This window comes from Macrobrachium rosenbergii, chromosome 45 (genome assembly GCF_040412425.1).
Source record: "Macrobrachium rosenbergii isolate ZJJX-2024 chromosome 45, ASM4041242v1, whole genome shotgun sequence".
Classification (NCBI taxonomy): Eukaryota; Metazoa; Arthropoda; class Malacostraca; order Decapoda; family Palaemonidae; genus Macrobrachium; species Macrobrachium rosenbergii.
In genome coordinates, this window is record NC_089785.1 from 9,136,842 (window position 1) to 9,149,808 (window position 12,967).

Sequence of the window (12,967 nt, forward strand, 5' to 3'; positions counted from 1 at the left end):
CCATTGTGTGGCATGTTCTTCAGATCCACAATACGCGCATACAGGTTCATTTCGACAATACTTTTTTGCATGTCCATATTTGCTGCAATTCTGACATTGTAGCGGCTTTGGGACGTATGGTCTTACTTCTCTGGTTTGGCCTAAAATTTTTATTTTCTGAGGTAGGTCTTGGCCTTCAAATTTTATTTTTGCGATTTTTAAGACTTGTTTATTCTTTTCTTTACTTGGCAGATCATATAGTTCGCAATCCTGTACTTTGGGGTATCTCTTTTAAGTGAGTCTAACAGTATCTGCTTTTCAACTGGCTCGTTATTATTCTCAGGAAGCACAATAGTACCCTGAATACTGTTCATAGTATCATGTTTTTTTATTTTTATATTTATGTTATCTATATTTTTTATTGATAAATAATTTTCAGATTGACTTTTTGTCGTGGCCTCTATAAGCCAAGTCTTTTCTTTTATTTGTCTAAACGACATTTCAGTCGTAGAGTGTCTGCTTAATAAATAATTTTCCAACTTGAGTGCCGATATTTTCTGGTCAGTTTCTAGGGTTAGAAACCTTGACCAACTGTCACCCCGAAGAGGAGTCAAAGTGAGTCAAGGTTGGGTCAAGACGGTATTTACTTTTACTGGTTTCCTTTGTACTGGAGCATATGGTTCCAGTGTTATTGCATTCTGAATTTGTTTTGACTTTTCTAAAGAAGGGTTGTCAGATGAGGTTCCAATGGTTGTCAACCGTGCCGATTCGCTACCATCAAAGGGTCCAGGGGTACTCAAATCCTTAAACTTACTTGTCATAAAGATTGAGGAGGAGGAGGAAAAAAAAAAAAAAAAGTAAACCTGAAAACCTTAAAAAAATATCATCAGCCTTTCATGGAGTTCATTCCCCCACTAATGGCACAAGTGAGAACCGACTCCCAAATGTCCGCATCCCTACCCTACCCCAAAGGGGATGGCACAACATGATTAGAGTGGCTCAAGTGTAAGCCAACCCGCTTGATAGGACTGAGAGCATTACTAGAATACAATCATCCCCACCCTAATCACATTATGGGCAAACCGGACAGAATGCCGAGAGTCCTATTCCCAGAACTAGACCCCCTGGAATCCGTGGTCCAGTCCCGAAGAATAGTTCCGCCTGAAAACTCAGGTCCGAACATTATCGGACAGTTGATGGTCCTGCCACGGTTCTCACTATTTAGCTTCGGATATAAACCCAATCCCAGCTATGATACCTTTTTCCTATTTACCAGGTCCAAGAAATTTGTACAAAAGTGAAAATATCCACGCCATTTAAATCGAAAGGTTTGTAGGTGATCCGTCAGGGCCCGGGCTCTTATTCTTCGTAAGAACGAAGAAGAAAAGCCAGGGCCCCTTACCCCCTCACCACGTGAAGGAACCTACTTCGAGGGGCTAAAAAAATTAAACGAGAGGTGTGGCGGAGGGGGACAAAGAATAGCACCGTGAGCTGGACCGGGAGTTCCTAAATGGCCGCCGAGGTCACACGCTTGACAGGGAGATCGCCACTCCATGCCAGTGACGCTCTGTGGTCAGACCAGAAGGCTGCTCTCGCCATGTCACAAATTATTTGCTTTGGTGAATAAATAAAGTTCGATGTTATTTTGAGTCCCAGATGAAGAAGGCGTTGAATAAGGGCACATTTTATTCACGAGCTCTGTGAGGAGTCTTAAGGAATCTTCTGACGTTTCCTTTGTTCAATGGGTCGCTTGAGTGGAAGGAAAACCACAGGAAAAGTCTAATATGATAAAATAATTTTCGTATAATTTTCATACAAATCTAATTGCTTTTTTTAATGTGTTTATATTTATATGTTATTTAAAAAATAAAAATCCATAAACTTTATCGTGTAAATTATGTTTATTGCATAGATTATTCTGAAGTGATCATTTAAATTATAAAAAAGTGGTTAGCTTTATCGTACGAGTTCATTCAGCGGTGATATACTTCGGTTTCGTCCAATTAATTTTTGGTGTAAAAACCAGAAAAAACGAAAATATCAAAACTATAAAGGGTGGTCGAATCCACCAAATTTTAGTAATCGCAATTACTGAAATAATCGATTACTTGACTCTCGTATCCTCTGTTTGAAGTTGTCTGTGCGTTGTCGTCTCGTCTGCACAGTGCACAAGCGCAGTTTGCATGCACAGACATGCACCACAATAGTCCAGTGTTGCCATGATCTTTTTCCAGGGTTATCATACAGGAGCTACAAAAATTATCGTTTTTTCCTTGGAATTATTGTGCACACCTAATTTCATGTGTATGTATATATATATATATATATATATATATATATATATATATATATATATATATATGCCTATATATATGTATGTATATATATACATGTGTATATATATAGGCCTATATATATATGTATATATATCGTAATCGTTTCAAAACATCGATTACAATATATTTCTGGAGAGTAATTGAAATAATCGTTTGCAAATAGTCGATTATGCCCACCCCTACGAAACGGTGAAATAAAAATAAACGCGATGTCTGGTACCTCGAGGCACAGGTTACGAAAACACACGATCGCCTCCGTTCCACAGTTACTGTACTGCATTCCTTGTGAGGTGGTACTACCAATCGTTAACACCGCGTAGTGTAGATTAAAAACTTCCTTTTCTTATCCTTGATTTTTTTTATATTCAATATTTTCTCTCCGTTTTTAGGCAGATAAAAATCCCCAAAACGAGTCTGAAAACAGTACGACAAAAGCTGCATAAATTTCCTTCCTTGTCTAATAATTCTCCTCCTACTCTATCGTCCACCATCGACGCCTGAAACATTGCCGGCTTCTCTCTCTCTCTCTCTCTCTCTCTCTCTCTCTCTCTCTCTCTCTCTCATGCAAAATTGGTCCTGACTGGAGCGATTTTCTTGATTAAAGTCAATCAAGAGTTTTGCTATAATTGCAAATACATATATATATATATATATATATATATATATATATATATATATATATATATATATATATATATATATATACATATATATATATATATATACATATATATATATATATATATATATATATATATATATATATATATATATATATATATATATATATATATATAATCTGTTCTAAGATGTGGGTGGTTACTAGTAACTGAACAATAGAAGACAGTTAAGGAGGAAGTACATCTCAGGTGGCCCATAAAATACTTTTATTACGACGTTTCAAAACACAAAGGTTTCATTTTCAAGCTATAAAGATAAAAAAACATTAAAATTAACATTAAAAGCGATAAAATACAAATACAGGACATAATACATTATATATAGCAAAATTAAAACCTAGTTGGAGCAGGACCAACCATCAAGAGAGGAAGGAAGGACGAAAGTCAGAAGGAACAAACCAGAGACGACAAAAGGCAACAGCTCCTCACGTAAGGTAGAGAGTTGTCGAGGAAGACTGCTAAGTGTTCAATTGGGGAACAAGTTGTTTAATAAACAAGGATTCCTGGATTGTCAGTAGTTTGCCATTCGGTGCCCGTCCCAATATTTCAAAATCTTTGTATTGTATGCTATGTTTGCATTTATTGGCGTGTTGCCTGATGTTGGAAAATTCAGGACTAGCAAGTTTGCTACCAGTTCGATAGCTAACGTGTTATGGGAATCAATTCTGACCCTTAGTAACCTCTGTGTGGATCCCACGTAGGTCCCTAGATTACATCTAGGGCAATTTTAACTTGTACACAACACATGAGGTCATCAAAGGGTCAAGTTTATCTTTAAATTTAAACAAACTACCCAAGGTAAGTGGATTTGTCGGGATGATATTAAATTTAATAGCCTGCATTTATGAGCACTACACTTATCGATTACCTACTTTGGGATGGATAATAAATGTTTCTTTCTACACAGCATAAAATTAGGTTCATTTTCTGCCACAATATTAAGGAAGAAATTGAGTCGATGAATAAAGGATTACCAGCTTCCGTTCGTTGCATCACTCGACACAGAAATAGAGATTTTGCAAAGGGATTAGTGACATGAAATTTGACAGCAAGTGACGAACATTCATCAGAAACAGCCAGTGGAAGCAGTGAGCTGTATTTACCCCTTAAGGAGTAAACCTCTTTTTTTATCATTTAGAGCGAATATTTTTGCATGAAATGTAAGAGGTCAATGAGAAGAACACGTAGTGTCCTTGAAAACTTTTTCCTCTGTCTAAAGCGTGAACCAGAAAAGGGAGATGTGGAATTAAACTAACTGCTGGTGGGGCATCTCTCATCTGCCTCGCATTTGCAACAAGTAACGAAAACAAAAATATTTTGCATATCTGTAATATATACATACACACACACACATATATATATATATATATATATATATATATATATATATATATATATATATATATATATAGATATATATGTGTATAATATATACATATATACACATATATACATACGTATGTATGTATATACCTGTATATACTGTATATACAGCGACCCCTGATTAGGCTTTTAACTGAAAAGGCGACGAGTAGATAACCACACAAAGATGATACACAGAATTTTTGTGGCTCTAATGAATTTTTATAGTAATTTTGAAACACCTGTGCTTTTTGAGTAAAATGTTCATACTCTCCAGAACCTTTTGAAAATAAGTAATGTTTTGTCCGTATAGCGCATATTGGGAAAATGTTTCGAGAACGGATGAACAGGTTTTGACGGATCCTCTTACGCATATCGCTATTCAAACAGTCTCGCCCGTCACGTAGTATTACCTATGTAGGTTAATTAGCCAGGTCCACTAATATATTAATTATAGTAAACAATTTTAATTATATCTGATCTGCCAAACAGATACTGCATTTAACATGGCTATTACAAAATTAAATTCCTGTTACGTTCAATCATTACAGTACATGACACTTCGTGCTTTTTTTCGTAATGTTTTATGGAAATACCCTGTGGGTTAAGTTGATAATGAAGGTTACTAGCGGGACTGCGAGGATTAAAAGATAATTTAGCAGTTATCGGGCAAGTTAGAAGAAGTTGACAACCTGTCCTCCAAAAACTGCGTTACACCATCGCCACCAAATTATCGTAATCTTTACCTGTTCTGTTTTGTGAGGTCTGAAATTTCTTGGCTTTTTAACCTGTAACCTTGACAATTACGTCAAGGGAAAATATTGAGAAAATAATTACTACAGTTCAGAGAGAAGGCACAATGCTATCCAAAATTCAGTTACTTGTCAACACCCTTCTGTCAGGAAACTGATTGACGCCTAGAAGAGAGAGGACGCTGAAGCCACGACCACAAAGAAGAAAACTGACTACCGAAGCGGGATAATTGTCCAACCGTGAAGTAGAACATTAACAAGTATCTTCAGTCACTAATGGCAGGTTACAATCCTCAAGGCAAACTAAGTCTCTTACGAGGGGTTGCCTACGACATGATCTCTCTCTCTCTCTCTCTCTCTCTCTCTCTCTCTCTCATACTTTAATTAGTTTTGGTCAAAATTGTCATTATTATATTGAAAAAACCTAGATAACTTGTGAAACTCATAAAATGAAAATAATTCGTGGAACAGTTTTCTCTGTATTGTACAAGCAAATTTCTTAAATTTCCCCCTTAACAAACTCAATGCTAATGCATTCTTTAAAAATAACGCCTATTCTTTGTAGTCATATTTTCCCTGATATTCGAAAAGGAACATAAATCCCGCTTCAGAATGTCAATTCGGCCAGGTAACCATTAAATATCGAAGATCCGCTCTCCGCTTCATGAAGTCGGATTAAGTTGAAAGCATAATTTCACTGGGAAATTTACTTCAGTTTTTAGTTTTCTGAAAAGAAAACTATTGCGCCGCCTTTGTCTGTCCATCCGAACTTTTTTCTGTCCGCCCTCAGATCTTATATCATCCACCCTCCAATCATCAAACATGCCAAACTGCAGCCCTCTAGCCTCCTCAGTAGTTCTTATTTTATTTAAGGTTAAAGATAGCCATAATCGTCCTTCTAGCAAAGCAACAACACAAGTCACCACGACCGGCTGAGAGTTTCATGGGCCGCGGCTCATTCCGCATTATACCGAGACCACCGAAAGATAGATCTGATTTCGGTGGCCTTGATTATGCGCTGTACAGAAAACTCTCTTGTGCCAAAGAAACTTCGGCGCATTTTTTTTTAGTAACTAATCAAATCCACATTGCTTCACTTCTTTAAAAGAAAAAATCCGAATAGCATTTATCACGTGAAGAAAATGTAATGAAACTGCTCCTCACTAATGTGAAGCCATTCCCAAGATTAAAAATTGTCTCAATCTTCTTGCCACTCTTTCAGGTATACTACTTAATTCCTTGCTTTGAGTTTCATGACGCGACAGATCACTCCAACTCTCCATCAGCGACCCCTTTCAGTCTAGATGAGAATGATTAAAGATATATTGCCAGATGATTAACAAAAAAAAAAGAAAATGACATTGCTCTACACATTCACAGAATTCGTTACATTGTCTAATAATGTAGGAGACGCAATACAAGAGTATTTGTGGCAATTTATGAAGATATGAAAAGGTGATTAAAATTTTGTTGTTCGAAAAGTATAATAAAACTGACGGGTTTCCTTTGCTGCGTTCAGAGAACAAATTAAGCGTAATGGAGTGCAGTTGCTTGGTTCTAAAGAGTAAATATTAAAAAACTCTTCAGCATTTATCAACACGAAACATTTCCTTAGAGATTCCCGTGGAAGCAAAATCTTCCGAAGCTTATTCTATTCTTAGCGGCTTCTTCCATAATCTCTTTTACTATAATACTCATTTTTTTTTTTTGATAAATTGGAAAAGAAAATATTTATACATTTACACTCGATAACTTTCGGTTTCATTTATTTTCCATTTTGTCTTTTTTTATTTTAGAGCACTACCTGTCTGACAATCTCTGTAGAAGAACGCACTGCGTAGCTGGGGGCGATTTTCAACACATTTTGAAGCAAGGTGAAGACAATATTACTTCTCCCACCGTGCCCTCGTGGAATCGTCGAAGGTTTTGTGACATAATTAGCTTTCTATCTATCTGTCTATCCATCTATACACATATATATGTATGTATGTATGTATGTATGTATGTATGTATGTATGTATGTATGTATGTACGTATGTATATGTATGTGTATATATATGTGTATATATATATATATATATATATATATATATATATATATATATATATATATATATATATATATATATATATTATATATATATATATATATATATATATATATATATATATATATATATATATATATATATATATATATATATATATTATGCATGGGTTTTTGTTTATACAGTGTGTGTGTGTGTCTGAAGTTAAAGGAACGAGCTAAGCCTAAAACATCAATAATTTTATTAAAAACTGACTGTTTGTCTTCCTACATTTTAGTGTTTCTTCGTTTTTGGACTGACTGGATGAGTTTCACCTTCCTCCGGCCTCAGTATTCGGATTATTCGTAGAATAATCCGAAGTTCGGTTTCTGGATGACAGAGAATTCGCGAGACGGGGTGGAATACTGATCAAAGGCCGTCGCTTCCTCGTCAGTTTTAGATGCACATATTCGATATGCATATCAAACACGCTTGCCAATATGCAAGGCATTGTGTTTCTCATGCAAACTGTCTTCCATCAATACACAACCAGCAACTGTCAAACGAGTATGCATTCATTCCAATACATTTGGTCGTGGTGCTTCATAAAACTGGCATTCACTTATTGCTCTAGAAGGGAATCTGATGAGGAAAAAAAACCCTCTAGATACGTGAACGTTGTTTTGGCAAAAACTAGCTTCATCTCAGAATGACAGAAGAACAAATCAACAGTGAAAAGAAAATTTTTAATACCCACATAACTGCAAGTAGCCAAATAACAAGACTTAAAAGGAAGCAGTTACCCCCAAATGTAGAAGTCATAGCCCTCAATAACTGGCTAACCTTTGTGAAGCCGTATCTTCAGTTACCCTAACCTGACGTCATCCTTTGTGAAATAACAAATTCCTTTGTAGAGGGAAGCAACGGCAGAGGAACGAGGTACGGAACTAAAACTTGACAAAAACCCCCAATCCTCCAAGCTCTGAAATCGAATAACTTGTACACAAGGGATCAACATTATCCTCAGTGAATCAAGATTTAATCTAACAAAGATGGAAGGCAATTCAAGTACCTGTAGACTGGCTGATTTATGGACATACTCTACCTGGATATGTATTTAATTCGCTTACTAGACATTCAAACATATCATAGCTGATGAAATCTCGTAACAAGCCAAATATAACGGAAGCGGAAAGAGTAATGCGATTCCTATAGATTTGTTTACAAATTCATCAAAAGTTGGATTCCAATAGTAACTTGAAAACCAGCGCCTATTTCTTTTTACAAGTTCAACTATAACTGGAAAAATCTGAATTTGTGTTGGTAAAATAATAGAAATGAGTGAAACTCATATCTCTAATTCAAAGTGATCAGGTTCGCAAGTGCAGCTAATTTTACGATTTGAAGTGCCAGGAATGAAATTTTAAATATTATTATTATTATTATTATTATTATTATTATTATTATTATTATTATTATTCAGAAGATGAAACCTATTCATATGGAAACATAGGGCCATTGCCTTGAAATTTAAGCTTCCAAAGAATCTGGTGTTCATTAGGAAGAAGTAAGACGATGTAAAGGGAAATACAGAAAGAAGAGACATCACTTTATAAAAAGAAAAAAATAAATTAATTAACAAATAGATGAAAATGTATTAAAATGCAAGGAGAATAGTATTATGGTAGTAATGTATTGCTCCTTTGCCTGAACTTCTGAGGTTCCAATTGCACGACTTCCTCTGGGAGGCTGTTCCACAGTCCAACGGTGTGAGGAACAAAGAATCTCTGGAACTGAGAAGTTCGACAGCGAGGCACATTTATTGCATATTGGGGCCGCTGTTCAGCGAATCTGGTTGCTCTCGTCAGATAAAGGGGATCGGGATCTATTGTGAATGTGAAAGATATTTGTTGAACTACAACTTGTGAAAAAGTGACAAACAAGAGACCATCCGACGATGGTCCAAGTCATAATAACTGCTAATATTAGGCAACAGAGACCTACCACCACGAACCACTCTATCTAAAAGAGGTAAACCTCTGGCAGAAGCAGACATCCACACTGGACAACAGTAATCTAGTAAAGAGAGTACAAATGACCTAAAACAGGTTGCAATGATTTTATCACTGTTATAAATATATGAGGCCTTATGAACAATACCTAACTTTCGTGCGGCATTTGCTGAAACTTTCATTAAATGTTTCTCAAAAGTTAGATGTGAGTCAAAGGTTACACCTAAAATAGTTAAAGCTTCAGACTCGTTCAGCAAAGTTCCGTTCACCTGAAGGGGAGGATGGGGTGGGAAACCTGCTAATCAATAGTGTTTTCGTTTTACTGAAGTTCAGCCTCATACCCCATCGACTACACCATTCCCTGATCCGGTCCATGTCCCGACTGAGGCTGAGGGCAGCTTCATTTCTCAAAATTGGAGACGTTACTACCCCCACAAGTGTTGCAACATCGGCATACTAAACAATCTTGTTTTCCAGGACAACAACCATGTCACTTGTATAAATTAAAAATAACAGTGGACCGAGAATACTGCCCTGTAGAACTCCTGACACAATAGGTCTCGGTTCACTACAGATCCCGTCCACAACAACTCGCCACTGCCTACCTGTAAGGATATCTTGGAGTAATCCTAAAACATATCCACCCACCCACTCCAAGATTCAGAAGTTTATAAATAAGTGCCTTGTGATTTACTAAATCGAAAGCAGCACTAAAATCTGTTTGAATTACTCTGCACTCAAAACCCTTAACAAGGTTCCATTGTAAATGGCATATCAAGTTTAAAAGAGCATTGCAGGTGCTTCCTGTATGCATACTGACTATCAGCTAACAATTCTTTAGATTCCACATACTTATACAGTGGCTTAAAAATAAGTTTTTCAGCAACTTTGGAGACCACAGGGAGAACAGAGATTGGCCTGTAGTTACTGCAGTCTGCAGATATGCCGCTCTTTGGAACAGGGACTGTATTACTGAACTTGCGCTCATCCATAAAGATACTACGTCGACATAAAAATCTATAGAATCTAGTAATCTTACGAGACAACACACTGGAACTTTTTTTTTCTAAAACAAAGGGAAGAAACCATCAGGATCTTCTCCATCCCAGCTATTAAGATTATCCAGAATTTTCTTAACATCCTTGGAGCGAAAAGCAAAGTTTGTAAAAAGAGGTTCAGGATGACAAGTATCAGGGAGAGGGACATCCTCAGCTGATTGCCTAGGTTCAAAAGCTCGATGAAGCAGTTCAGTCTTTTCCCTAGGGCAAGTAACCAATCTACATCAGCTGTTAGTAGTGGTGGAATGGAAGAAGAGCCTGACCCAAAGACAGATGATGCCAATTTGGTCCATCACAGATGAGGCTGAGTAATTCCTTCAAGTTTCCTCTTCAAGGAATTATAGTAATATCTCTCGGCTGCATGGCAAGTTCTATTTGTAGCATGGCGAGACTCAACAAAATTTGTGTAATTTTCATTTGAATGAGTTCGTCTCCATGCGTTGAATTTGGCCTGTTTTTCTTGGTAGGCTTTTAATAGGCATTCTTTTAGATATTCATTTCAAACTGCTTATTATTGTTTCAGGTTGAAGTTAGTTACCGAAAAAAAAGTCACCTATATTTTCATCCACTTCAGATTACTGTTGGTCCTGAGTGGAAATTCTTCAAATATTTCTTTACCTGAGGTACATATTATGCAAGTAGCTTTCAATCGGAAGAAAATGTCAACTTGATGAGGAGATGTAGGTAAACTTCGTCATTTACGCCTACTTTTTTTTATCGGTCAGGCGCTTGGGTACACAGCACTCATAATGACAGAAGCTTATGCCTGCCATAGAAAATAGACAGAAGGGTTTCAGGGGGAGGGGGTAACCAGTTAATTCAATGCAAAAGAGGAATGAATAAAAATATTTCCAAACTAATGACTAGGTACTGTATTGTTGAAAAACACAAATGACAGAAATTTTCAATTGATAGTTTGGTGGGACAGAAAGCTCAAAGTGGACAAACCCCCATGGCCGATATATTCATTCGCACTGGCTCCATTCGGCAATAACAAGAACTACCGAACTAAAAAAACAGGTGAAGGAAGATTGTGAAGTGTGGAGTATTTGTAGGACTTTAGATGGGAAGAATAACTTGCATGTTACAGTGGGTATAGTCTACCAGAACATTACAGAAAGTATTGCGGAGAGCACAGAGAGTAACAACGAAAATAACAACAGTGAAACCGGACCTCATCAACCAAGGCGACGATCTGATGGACCATTTAATACCACAACCGCATTTCATGTCAACCTTAAATCGCAAAATTTGACTTTAACATAGATACATCAGAAAAGCAGAAAGACTTGTATACATTCATAGAAGCAAATAGCTTAGATATAATATGGCTCGTTACATCAATTTATAACCATATACCAATGTTCAATGAATTTTTCTCGTACTTTGTCGAAGATCCTTTGCCCATGACGGTTGTGGCATACTTAGATCCAATTTCATAACCACCATCGTGAAATGCTGTTGTCCTCGCAACAGTGAAGAGATCACTGAAAACTGTTGAAGTGGAATGATTTATCGTCCCGTCACCTAGGTGCTTGAACAGCCTGAATTTGATAACCTGATTATATTACTTGGACATTATCATATTGAACTGGCATCTTTTGGTGCCACAGGCACATTCATTGCAGATTCCAGTTTACACGATCTGATGACTGAATCAGGAATCTTAGCTGAAGGATCCCTGAATGGTTTCATAAAAGGAAAATTCTACAAATCATTGCAAAAACCTTGGAAAAAATGTTGTTTGAAAGATTACTTCAGAAACAGAACGCTCAGAAAAATTTGTTGACATCATCGACGTGCTGAAAACAAACCGTGATAATGGTACATTACTCGAGATATCCAAGCAAGAAGACTGTTATACATTAGTTAAAGAATATGAAGAATTTTTAAAATCTGTTATTCAAGGAAATCTAGGAAACACAGGTGCTTATTGGGCTATCTACATTTATCTGGTCAACCGCATGTACAGAGAAATCCAGCGAGCTGTTAGGACGAATGATGTCGATTTGTACATAAAGATTTTGCCCCAGTTAGTTGAAATATTCTTTGCTCTGAATCGTCCTAACTATGCTCGGTGGGGTACATGGTTTCTGCTAAAAATGCAAAAATCAGATCTCTCAGCATTGGATGTATTGAAGGCAGGTGCACCCATTTTCAACCAAACGAAGTAAGAACTATTCAAGATCACCAACTGACATAACATTAGAGCAGACTGTGAACCGTGATGTTGCTTCATCATCAACAGGCATTACACATTTTGGAAATTCAGACACAGCATTCAGACGATGGTGTGTTACACTTACACAAAGAAGTCTTGCTGTTTCTGAGCTGAAGTCAATTAGTGGCAACGAACCAGGAGAGGCTCCAAAAAAGCAAAGGACTCCACATCGAACCAGACGTGATAACAGGGACATGAAGGCATTTCATGATACTGTGGAGATAACACGCACGCCATCTGACATTAATTTACCTCTCCAATCAGTGAATCTGCCAACAGGAAAAATTGCAAACCAGGCAACCACAGACTATTTGATTGGAACGCTAACTCGTGGGGCCACGTTGAGGAAACTGTTTCTTGCCGAGTGTAGAGAAAGCAATGTAAGAATACTGAAAAGGATCAGGAAGCTTAAGGTGCAGAATTTTGCAGCTGAAAATCTTAGACCAAAGACCACCAAGGAGAAAAAGGCCCTCACAACTGCGAAGGTGTCCGAGATGTATTTGGTCACTTGCTGACAAAGGGAAAAAAATTAGAGCTTCA